This window comes from Ahaetulla prasina, chromosome 7 (assembly GCF_028640845.1).
Source record: "Ahaetulla prasina isolate Xishuangbanna chromosome 7, ASM2864084v1, whole genome shotgun sequence".
NCBI classification, from domain to species: Eukaryota; Metazoa; Chordata; class Lepidosauria; order Squamata; family Colubridae; genus Ahaetulla; species Ahaetulla prasina.
The window spans coordinates 46171877-46183716 of NC_080545.1; the positions used below are offsets into that span (position 1 = coordinate 46171877).

An 11840-nucleotide genomic window follows, 5' to 3' on the forward strand; every position below is an offset into this window, starting at 1 on the left:
ATTTGTGTCCATTTAGAATATCTTCCTCGTAAATACCACTGTAAATCTTTCTTCCTATAAATTATAGTTTCAAATATGAAAAAAACCAAAACCTATTTGAATTGTATTATTATGGAGTTGACAAGTTTTACACTACATTCCTAGATAAGTACCTGAGATAATAGAGGGTTTATCAGGAATTATAGATTGGAAAACCGGTAAATATAAAATTAAAACATGAACATTGCTATTAGGTTCCTCTGTAGTGAGAAGGGAAAAGTCTGTGGATTAACTTTCAAAATACTAGACAGAATTGACAAAAGCTTTATTCAACAACACCTGCCAGACAGGTAGACTAAAACTCTTAGAATTCTGAGGCAACATGTCTCAAGATACCATCAGGCTCAAGTAAGCTGAGCTGCCGTTCCACTCGCATCCCCAGACTTTCAGATGCTTATACAGGTAATTTCATGAAAAAATGTTTATATAAGTCTAACTGTAAAAATATAGATTTCAGTAATTTCCAGTCCAAGAAAAAGAAAAATGATTTGTGCATTTAAAAGCTCATATTTTAATCACAGCCTTTAATACGAAGCTATATATTTGCATTATTTGACTACAGTTATAATTCCATCTGCCTTAGTGAACTCAGTGTGCTTATTATTGCTTCTATATACACAGGACTGCATTACTAGTATACTATTAATTTATAATTATGAACACCAATCTTTTCAGGAAAGACATAGTACCCATTAAGTTTCCATATATATTGCATTTACATTACAATAGACATGAAATATAGGTTTAATACTGAAAATGCAGTCCTAGGAATGTTTACAGAAAATTCAGTCCCATTAAGTTAGTAAGTTTGAAAGCTAATAAGTAATAGCAGTATCTAAATATTTTATAGAGCATTTTTATTATATTCATTAGCTACTCAATTTTTAAGAAACCAGATAGTTTAATAAGAAGTTATATTTAAAACAATAACAGTTTCAACAAAATTATACAGTCCTCCAAAGTCACAATACAGCTTTATATTTAAAAGTAATATATTTAAAAGGAGATAAAAGTAAACCTTCCTAACAGAATTGTAAATTATATGGGTTTTTTTATATAGTCACATCATATTCTATTTTTTCAATTTCAATTGAAGCTTGGCTTATACCAGAGACAAAAAAACTACCTTTTAAATTTTTTTGTTATTATTTTCTACTAAAGATGTATTTTTAGTTTCTGATATTTAATAATTGAAACAAAGCTTAATTGCTGTTCTCTATTCATAAAGTTTTAAATAATCAAAAAGAATAATCTTAAAATAATCCAATCCAATGGGGTTTACTTCTGAATAGGGATGTGTGGGCGTGTGTGGGCGTGTGTGTGTGTGTGTGTGTGTGTAAAATTATTTTTATTAATGAAATATTTCAGCGAGTTTAGTAAGCTCCTACAAATAACAGTGGGCTTATTTCATACAAATTTAAATTTAAAATACATTTCCAAGGGAAATGATGTTATTTCTGTAGCTTCCTGTATTCTAGAATAAAGAGATACTCAAGGTTATTTATCTTGATTATTACCTGAACTAAACTGAATGGTACATGGTTGGTACAAAATGATCTTTAGATGACTAAATATTTATACAAATCCCTATTATTTAACTACATATGATCAGGGAATATTCAAGTATTGGTCCATTTCATTTTACAGCGATTTGAGGTATGGATTTTTTCTAAAGTGCTCCTTAATAAATAAAAGTTGATCCTTTAAAAAGTGACATGGGGTCCCACGTAATTCTTTTTATGTCTTGAAGATCTATAACCATTATGTTGTATGCTATGCTTGCCACTGACCACTAGGAGTGCCATACACTAAATAAAAAAATTAAAACCATAGGAGTCACTGTGCAAGCAGTGTTATCTTGTATTGGGATTCATCAGGCATAGATAGCATCCTTATGCCTGAGGAATTCCATTGCAAGGACAAAGCTGGTCAAATAGTGCCTTCCAGTGGTGAGTAACAAATATAAAGACTTACAAGGAAAGGCTATAACACTCCCATAAAATTTGGGGGCGTTATTGAGGCCTCTAATAAGAGGCCCAGATAAGACTAATAGTTATAATACTTCTAGTCTTAGAGTGTAAGTAAACAACAACAACAGATGTACCTCCATTACATCTATCAGTCTATGGATGGTCAGGTCAGATAATACTCAAGTAAATAGATTTGTGGATAGATTTGATAAAAGGCTTCAGTACATGTTCATCTAATGCCAATTACACAGCTTTAACTATTATAGAGTTACACACAGTCCAAGGGCTCCAGCTCATAGCCAAGTTAAATTTCTGTTTGCCAGTCCATGAGCCAGTGGAATCTCTCCTGCATACAATTTGCAGCTCCATTGGTAACTTCTCTTCTGCGAGTAGCAAAATGCCAGTAACTGGTGCTGTCCTTATTTTCAGAGGATCACAAGTCATGTAAAAAAGGATTGAAACTTTCTAAAATGTCACATATTACATGTTTAAATTCAACTTCTGAGCACTAATAATCCAGTGAACTAATTTGCTTTATCTGTAGGAGGTTACACAATTACTTTTATCAGAAAGTTATGGTATTTCAGAGTTTGAGCACCTTTTCCTTTAGAGATCTTAAATACCTTTAAACATCTTAAATACGTTTCACACCAGACTATTTAAATATGCTTCTCAAATGCAATTGAATGTTCATATGGTCTGTTATGGCACCTCACTTATAAGCCATATTTTGTGTACCTCGATGTGACAGAAAAATCCAATGTTATTGAAAAGTAAATAGAAAGGATTAAATGCTAAATGCTAGAAGTAGAATTCTATCTGCAATGTTTTTTTAAAAATTTGTTCCATAGTGTGTGTGTGTGTGTGTGTGTGTGTGTGTGTGTGTACAATATGTGTGTGTATAAATAAAATTTCCTGGAAGAAATTCCTGAAAAATATGCCCATGTAAGAAATTTAAAAATCCACTGAGCCATACACCCAGTTGAATATTGTAGCTCAGAGCTCTGCAGAATTCTGTATCTGACAATCATGTTCTATCTAACATATATTTGATTAGCCACAACTTTAACTTGCCAATGCTATAGAAATAGTTCATATTCACATGACAACAATTATCACTTCAGTAGCCCTAGAAGCTATTCTGGATGCAATTTAAAGAACTAGATAAAGCCTAATTTGAATGTCTATATTGCTTTCCTTATTTCGTCTAAACTCTGAGAAAGCAACTTAATGACTTACTCAAATTCATTTTTCCTTTTCTTCCTGTCTCCAAATGTGCTTTTAAAAAACAACTCGCTTAATGAAGAAATCTGAAGAATTTGGGAATTTACATTTCGTTCCAAAAAAAGTATCAAAATTAGGCTTTGTAAAGTAGGGGATTTGAAAACTGTGAAACAAAGAACTTTGAAATATTTACGTTCTTCAATTCCCTATATTCTCAGTTGTAAAATGACTTGATAAATAACTGTGAACATAAAACTAGTGAAGAACCAACTAGAAATACTAATAACCTTTTTAAAAAAAAGTTTAAATACTGTTCTTAATTACTAAGACATGGTATTCAGCAACCTGCATAGTAGTTTGTTCTGATGCTTGAAAAGAATTCTGGGAGCTCAATTTTATATATATGTACAAGCAAATATACTTTGTTAAGATTAAAAGGCCTTAATTCAAAGTCAATGCTTTGAATACAATATGAAATTGGAAAATTGTTTTTTTTAATTAGTTTGACTAAGAAAATCATTTTCAAAGAAGGTATCATTCAGATGTTTGTATCTGAAGCTAGATGATAAAACTCAAAGATCAAATAATTTAAATGAACTCTGCGCTGCAAACAGAATACTGTTCCTGGTTTTTGGGTGAAAATAATGACTGGAGACCAAAAATATTACAAATATTTCAACTGGTGGACTCTTTATTTCTTGAAAAATATAAGTAGAAATAAGTATAAACACTGAACATACAAGTGCACCTATCAATTATCAAATTGATTAAAAAGAAAGACAACATAATTGAAAAGGAAACAAATCACTATACATCTTTGAAGTGTGAAAACCAGCAAGATCCTTTAATTACAATCTTAAGATCCATAGCTACACAAGGAAGGAAGTATTTCACAACTCTTGCTTTTGTTAACATAGGGAATAGCCTCACTATTGATTGAATTCAGAAAGGTAATCCAGAAAAAAATAAAATCACAATCTATATTACACAATACCTTACTATACTGTACAATGGTACCATATTCCATAGTACCATACTCCACTACACTCTATACTATACTGTACTAGTATAGTATAGTATAGTATAGTATAGTATAGTATAGTATAGTATAGTATAGTATAGTATAGTATAGTACAGTACACTACACTACACTACACTGCACTATTACTATTAAGTATTAGTACTTAATAGTACTATTAAGTACTATTACTGTTACTTAGTTGACACATGAAAATGAGCAAAATATATCGCAATCTGGACAACATTTACACAAGAAGAACTTGAGTTGTAAGCATTATACTTCATAAACGTTTTTATTTCTCAGATACATTCCTGAAACAATTCCTGGACAGTTCAACCTCTCATTTAAGCCACCTAAGAAAGTAGCTGGTTGTAGGGGAGTTGAGGTTTTAAGGAGTGACTATGGATTATGATTTGTGTTATATTTTAATTTTTGTTGTTAGTTTTATACCCTGTATTCGGTTCTGGGAAGTCCTGGGGGGTGGGGGGAGGAAGGGGAAGGGAGGGGGAGGGGGGATGAGGGTAGAAAATGGATTGATGGTTAATGTACAAAGATGATTGAAGAAGTATAATTAATGTAAGATCGGAGCTGCCTGGCTACCACTTCAGAATGACGGGAAAGAAGGAAGTAGAAGAGAGAAGGAGGTAGGAAAGAGAAGAGGAAGAAGAGGAAAGGAAGGAAGAGGGATAGAAGAGGGAGAAGAAAGGAGTAGGGAGGAAGGAGGAGAGGATGTAGATAAGAGAGGGGGAGGATGGTTGTGGAAAGTAGAAGAAGGTAGAGAAGGGAAGAGAGTTAAAGGAAGGGGGTGGTGACCGGGCAGGTCCGATTAATTGTATATGATGGTACATTAAATATGTTATTGGATATGAATGTTAAAATAAAACTTAAAAAAAAGAAAGAAAGAAAGTAGCTGGTATCCAAACAAAACTCTTGCTCATTATGAAAGGAGTTACTGAAGAAATTAACCTTTCTCACAAACAGTCCACCTGCATACATAGCAAGTAGGGAAAGAAAAATGAAGGCTCAAATAATAAAAAATAGATAAGGTCAGGTTTTCAAAAAAAGATATATTGTCCACACATATTATCAAGTCCAAATGGGCTAATTAATACAAATTAAACTTTATTTTTTAAAAGAACAATACTTACTTCCAGACACTAATGCAACTAAGAATAAAATTACAGAGTTCATCTTCAAAACCAATTTAACCCCAATTTTACACAGTAAAATATTCAAAAGCAAATTACTAATTCCTTGCACTTTTATCAAATATATTTCAATTTCCATATACACCAAACCATAATGAAATCACTTGAATATGGGGTAGTGGTAGGGAAGCAGTTACAGTAGGTGTCACAACTGACTCCTGAAGAAGTGGATCTCTTTCAAGACTAAACATGCCTTGTAGAGAAATCCACCCCATGCACTAACAAATCCAGAACAATGGCTAACACAAGAATGCCAATGCACAATGCCTAGCAAGAAGGCTTGTCACTCATTGACATATTTAACTCCTTCAGTGCTACACTAATAAAGGTAGAGTGTATTAACTGATTTTTGTTGCCAACAAACACTAAAGTCTTGTGTTTCTGTAAATTCTTTGTCCTGCTTGCCAACAATGTTGAAATCTAGAGGGCTCCTTTCAATGTGTTTTCCAGTTTAAGGGTAGCGATTGCTCAGAAAGTGGATCTACTGGGCGGCTAACAGAAAGATACAGCTTTGTGCACCTTCCCTCAGTCCTTATGCAGCGTCCATACACACCCTATTCCAGACCAAGGATTGCAGAATAACTACGCCAATTTAAGCATTCCCCAGGGATGGCTTAACCGCAGCACTTTACCATTAACAAAATCAGCCCCACCTACCTTTTCACAACTTGGAGGTTTTGTTTTAAAAAGAAAACCTATGAAAAGAGAGAGTGACTGGATATTAAAAAACAATTATCCACCTTAACTTGTGCCTCTGAACAGGGAGAGCGGTTGCTCCCGAGACCAGCGCATCGACGGAGGAAGTCGCCGCTTGCGACCCTTTTTCTTACTTACCTGCAGACCCGCTTCTTTAAGGAACTACCTAGCGAACCTTCTCCGTGTCCCGGCTGCAGACTCCAGCTTTATCGGACTTGCATCGCTTACAAATTCCCAATCTGTCTTCAGCATCCAGTGGCATGGGGGGAGGAGGGGCGAGGGGGGTGTCAAGGGTGAAAGATAGTTGGAGGAGGAGGAGGAGGAGGATGGTTTCTTCAGATGGCAGGAGGGTTACTTGTTATTAAATGATTATTAAAGTACTGCAGCCGTTGTTTCTCAGTCTTCTGAGGCGAGCAGACTTCTATTACTCGGAAATAAATCAGGAGGCAAAGTGGAGAAGGTAGTTCGGGAGCAGGAACCGATGTGCTCACCCAATTTCCCAACCGCAACCATACAAAATTCAGAAAAGAGCAGGCAGGAGAGGAAAAGACAAGTTAGAACCGCAGCCTGGGCTGCTTCCCGCCCTCTCACAGAGCGGCGACGCTCCGATCCTCCGCGGGAAGGCGAGAAACTCCGCAGCAGTGGGTGCGCGTGGGTCCAAGCGCGCACAGAGGCATCCCCGCGTTCCGTTATTTCATCTCGGCCGAATTTTCAACACAGAGAAGACTGTGTAGGCTCCTCTCCCTCCGACCCGCTGACTGCTTTTTCCCAGCAAAAGGAAAGTCTGCTTTCAGCCGAGGCCGGCTGCCCGCACTTCTCCGGAGAGCTGGCCTCTCGCCTCCCTCTTCCTAGACAGCCACGTTTGACAGGATCGCCTTTTTTCTTCCCACGCGGGAGCGAGGATGATCAGTTGAGCTGAAGCTGAAACAGAGGGAGAAAACGGAAAGCGGGTCCCCGTCAGAAGATCGCGGATCCCTTAGAATGCTTTGTTAGGCTCTGGACTCATAGCCAACAGATCCTATTGGCTAAACGAGATGTCAAATCCCAAACGGCCCCGCCGAGTCGGGACTGGCGTCGGGTCTCGGCTTCAGGCTCGGGTTCTGCGCGGCGCTTCCGAGAGCGTTTCCACGCTCCGGACTCCTCACACGAGCAGGTTCCGCCCTCGTGTCGGAAGGGTTGGCTAAGAAAACCCAGCGCCCGCGTCTCCCTTAGGCAGGAACGGTTCCAGTCGATGAGCGCCCCTGAACAGACGCGCCCTTCTCCTTCGGGCGCAGAGAAAGTGAAGGAGGAATGAGGCAGCCGTCGGGGAGTAGTCCGGTAGTAGTCGGCAGGTCGAGAAAGTCGCGGCGCGCCTGGTTGCGATGCTTCCCTCTGAGGAGCTGGACACTTCTTGGAGGCTTGACCTGTCCTCTTGGCGGGCGAACGGTGAGCCTTCGGGAGTAGAGTCGGAGCCCTCAGGCGGGCTGCCGGCCGAGTGGTAAGTAAAGAAAGAGTGCTCGTCAAGCTCAGGCGGACTCTTTCGTTGTAGCCCTTCTTGCTTTCTCGACTGAAGCGAGAGCGCCTTCTGCTGGCGGCCGCGGCTCAGAAGCCGGCGGCGAAACGTTTTACAAAATACGGCCTCTGTCTCCCTCCTGCGTTGAGGACGATATCGAAGTGCAGTGCAGGAGCGCTCGGGTGAGCGCCGAGAATAGCCGGGCTTCAAAGTGACAACCCAGAATCCCCTCTGAAAGAGCTCTTGCAAATCCTCCGTTCAGTTTCGCAGCATCTTAGCCTGGTCTATTGAGCCTGATCGTTGCCCAACGAAGCGGCTGAGTCTGTATAAGGCAGGGGAAGTTGGGTCAAAAGAGGATACCTAATTTATTTGCGTGCATGTGCAATTTTAATCTGCTCAATAATTGCTGACCTCTAAACATTTATAAAGAAATATTAAACAGTAAAAGAAAAAGAAAAAACTACCATACATTAATAACGCATATGCCTACACACAGACATCAATCTAATGTTAGTTCTTAAATCAAAAGTAGTGCCCTGGCACCAAAGAGACATTAATGGATGCTTTCAAAGAACTCTGCACTAGTTCAGAAGTAGCTTTGAATGTCGGAAATCAGGACTTCACCTAAATCTGCAATGCAGATTTATTTCTGGTTCAGTTCCACTATTTAGCCTTTTTTTTTTTACATGATGCTTGGAGGAATCTTTGGGTATTCACTTTCACCCTTTGGGGTGTTCTGTTTGCGAACAATTCGAGGGTCCGAGGCTTGGCTTAAAAACTGCTTTATTAACGACTCTTAACAACTTCTCACTGGAGGCAATAAAGGAACGCCGCGCTTGGCTCGGCAGCTGCTTAAGTATAGCTCGCTATCAAGCTGCGGAACCAATCAAACAACCCCCTTTTCCACTCTTTACACTAGCCGTGCTTTAACCAATCAGCGACGGCTAGCAACAGGCATTCTCTCCTTGGGTCGTATTCCCGAGGACATAACACCCTTCACCCTCCGGATGGCGCATGCATAATCTGCGAGATATGCCGGGCGCCGTCGGCTCCGCCCCGATTGTCTTAGTTCTTGAGTCGGTGGCGCTGGAGTGGGAGGAGCCGGACTGCCATCCTGCTCCGAGGGTGGAGAGTGCACATCTGGATCGGGAAAAGGCCCTGGCGACGCTGCAGCAACGGGAACCGCAGGTAAGGCAACCGGCGAGACCGCCTCGGGGGTTGAAGTACGTGGCGTGTCTGGCTGGGCCACCGGACCCCCGAAGAGATGGTCGGGTGTTGGAGCAGCGATGCTTTGCTCAGGGCATGGATCGGCCGGCCCTGCGATTCTTCGGCGCAGCTGATTTATATGTCGGCGCCACTGGCGTCCATCTCCCAGTTGGACCCTATAAGAATAGGGTCCGGTTAATTGAATGATAGTGCCAGGGAGCCACCGGGTGTCAGCCCCGAAATTCTCTGCGTAGACCAGGTGCCCCACCCTGAAATTCCTATAGTTGGAGTCTGTGCATCTGGGTATATCTGGAGTGAAACTCGGATGCAGACGATCTAGAGTGGTTCGTAAGCGTTGACCCATCAACATCTCGGCCGGGCTGCGATTGGTATCTGGGCATGGGGTTGAATGTTGTGCCAATAAGTATTGGCAGATCTTGTGGTGCCAGTTAGAGGGGCCCAGGCGGCTTAATGCTTCTTTAGCTGCCCTAACGGCCCTTTCCGCCCGGCCATTTCCCGCCGGGTGGAAAGGAGCCGTGGGGGCATGGCGGATGCCCAGCCGTGCCATAAACTGCTGAAAATAGGCCGATGTAAATTGGGCCCCATTGTCAGTGACAATGACATCGGGAAGTCCATGGGTGGCAAACAGGGTTTCCAGGACCCTGACAACGGCTCCAGCCGTGGGGGAAGGTGTCAATGCAATGTCAACCCACTTCGAGTAGGCGTCGACTAGAATTAGGAAGGTTTGGCCCAAAAAAGGTCCAGCGAAATCCACATGGATTCGCGCCCAAGGGTTTCTGGGGTTCTCCCAGTTCCTGACGGGGGCGGCGGCTGGCGCTGATCTAGAGGCTTGGCACTGGGGGCAATTTGCCACCCAGGCCTCGATCTCCTGATCCATCCCCGGCCACCAAACGTAACTGCGCCCTAAGGCTTTCATTCTTACCATTCCTGGGTGGGCGTCATGCAAACAACTCAAGATGCGCTTACGCAAGTCGGGGGGTACTACTACCCTATTCCCCCACAACAGGCACCCCTTAAGGACAGATAGTTCATGCTGCCGGCGGGAGTATGGAAGGAATTCAGAAGCTAGTGATTCCCGCGGCCAACCCCTTTTCACCCAATCAATGATTTTAGACAGAAATGGGTCCTTAGCAGACAAACTCTCGATATCGACAGCAGAGACAGGAACGTCCCAGTCCTCAACAAGAAGGACAGTGGACATCGGGGCTGGGTCAGCCTCCGTTATAGGTAAGGGCCAGCGGCTAAGCGCATCCGCGTGCCCTATAGATTTCCCGGGCTTATACAACAGTTGGTAGGAATAGGCGGCAAGGAATTCCACCCAGCGGGACATGCGTGGGGATAGAATTTGGGGGGTTTGGCGGTTGCCTGCCAGCAACCCCAGCAATGGTTTATGGTCGGTTACAAGATAGAAAAACCGACCATAAAGGTAGTCATGGAATCTTTTGATTCCAGCTACTGCGGCTAGGGCCTCCCGATCAAGTTGGCTATAGTTTCGTTCGGGAGGGGATAAGGTGCATGAATAGAAAGCGATAGGGGCTTCGGAGCCATCAGGAAGAAGGTGGCTCAGAACGGCGCCCACACTGTAGGGGGGAGGCATCACACGTTAATGACAGTGGCAGGCAGGGATCATACTGCACTAGGACAGCCGCTGACGTAAGGGCATCTTTGACAGCCCGAAACGAGGCGGCCGCAGCATGGTCCCATCGCCATGGGGCTTTGGAATCTAACAGCCTATGCAAGGGCTCGGCTAACATGGCCTTATGTCGTGTCCCACTCCTCCGCTGACGGCTGGGTCCGGGAAATCCGAATCAGGCTTGCCTCTGCAGCTCTGCCCAAAGTCCTAGCAAAGTCCTCAGAGCAGGCAGGAGACCAGTAAGTGACTTCAGCAAGATAAGTTTGACTTTTGCCTGACTCAGAGACTGCCAGAAAGTAGATCCTTTATATAGGCCATGGGGTGTGGCTCCATGACTCAGCACTCATTAAGGCCTGCCCTCCTTCCTCTGTAGCCTCCGCCTCCAATCTTCTGATGCGAGGGTCACACCAATCAGCTGTTGGTAATAAACCCTCCTCAGGCTCACCTGCTGTGGAGGAGGGGGAGGGGTCTAGCTGCTCCGTTTGCCTGGGCATGGAGTCAGGGCTGGGGCAGGGAGATTCTCCTTCTGCAGTTTGTGTGGGCATGGAGCCAGGACTGGGACCGGGAGGCATACATTCCTCAGTGTGCGGGAGCAGGTAAGAAGGCCCCGGCTGCTCTGAGGGCAGGCAAGACACAACACTATCCCTCACCGCAGGGCCCTTCCCCCGGGGCTGACGATCGGGATGCGGTCGGGCCGGGTTCTGCTCGTGGAAGGCCCGCACCAGGTCCGGGGCGTGGACGTCGGAGGCATTGACCCAGGTGAACTCGGTCCCGTACCCTTGCCACGCCACCAGGTATTGGAAGCGCCCCTTCAGCCAGCGGGAGTCGCGTATGCTGTGCACCTCGTACTCCTCCGCCCCGTCCTCGTCGACAGCGACGGGTGGCGCCGGGCGCCGGAGGGGAGACGGCGGGGCCTCAGGGACCAGCAAGGACCGATGGAAGACGGGATGGATCCGCATGGAACGCGGCAGGGTCAATCGGTAGGCCACCGGATTGATGACCGCCTCGACGGTGGTCCAGTTTCTTCGCCGGCCGGTCGGACGGGAGATGCTTTGTGGAGAGCCACACGCGGTCTCCGACCACCAGCGGGGGTGTTGCCCGTCGGGAACGATCGGCGACCCGCTTGTAGTCCTCCTTCGCCCGATTCAGCTGCCGACGCACCATCTGCTGGACCGCGTGCAACTCGGAGAGAAAGGACTGTGTCTCGGGAACCGGGGAGTCCGGGGGCGCCAGAGGGAAGAAACGCGGATGGTACCCCAAGTTGGCCAGGAACGGGGTGGTCTGGGTGGAGGTGTGTTGGGAGTTGTTGAATGCGAACTCCGCCAGGGAC

General features: G+C 44.0%; 1 protein-coding gene across 1 annotated transcript in view; it reads right to left on the reverse strand.

The window, feature by feature from the left end:
- The window catches only part of TAFA2 (TAFA chemokine like family member 2), a 260472-nt gene extending 252824 nt beyond the window's left edge, over positions 1-7648 (reverse strand). Inside the window, exon 1 of the mRNA XM_058191120.1 lies at positions 6297-7648. The gene's annotated coding sequence lies outside the window, so the exon portion shown is untranslated. The remainder of the gene's footprint in view (positions 1-6296) is intronic.
- Between the last annotated feature and the right edge of the window lie 4192 nt (positions 7649-11840).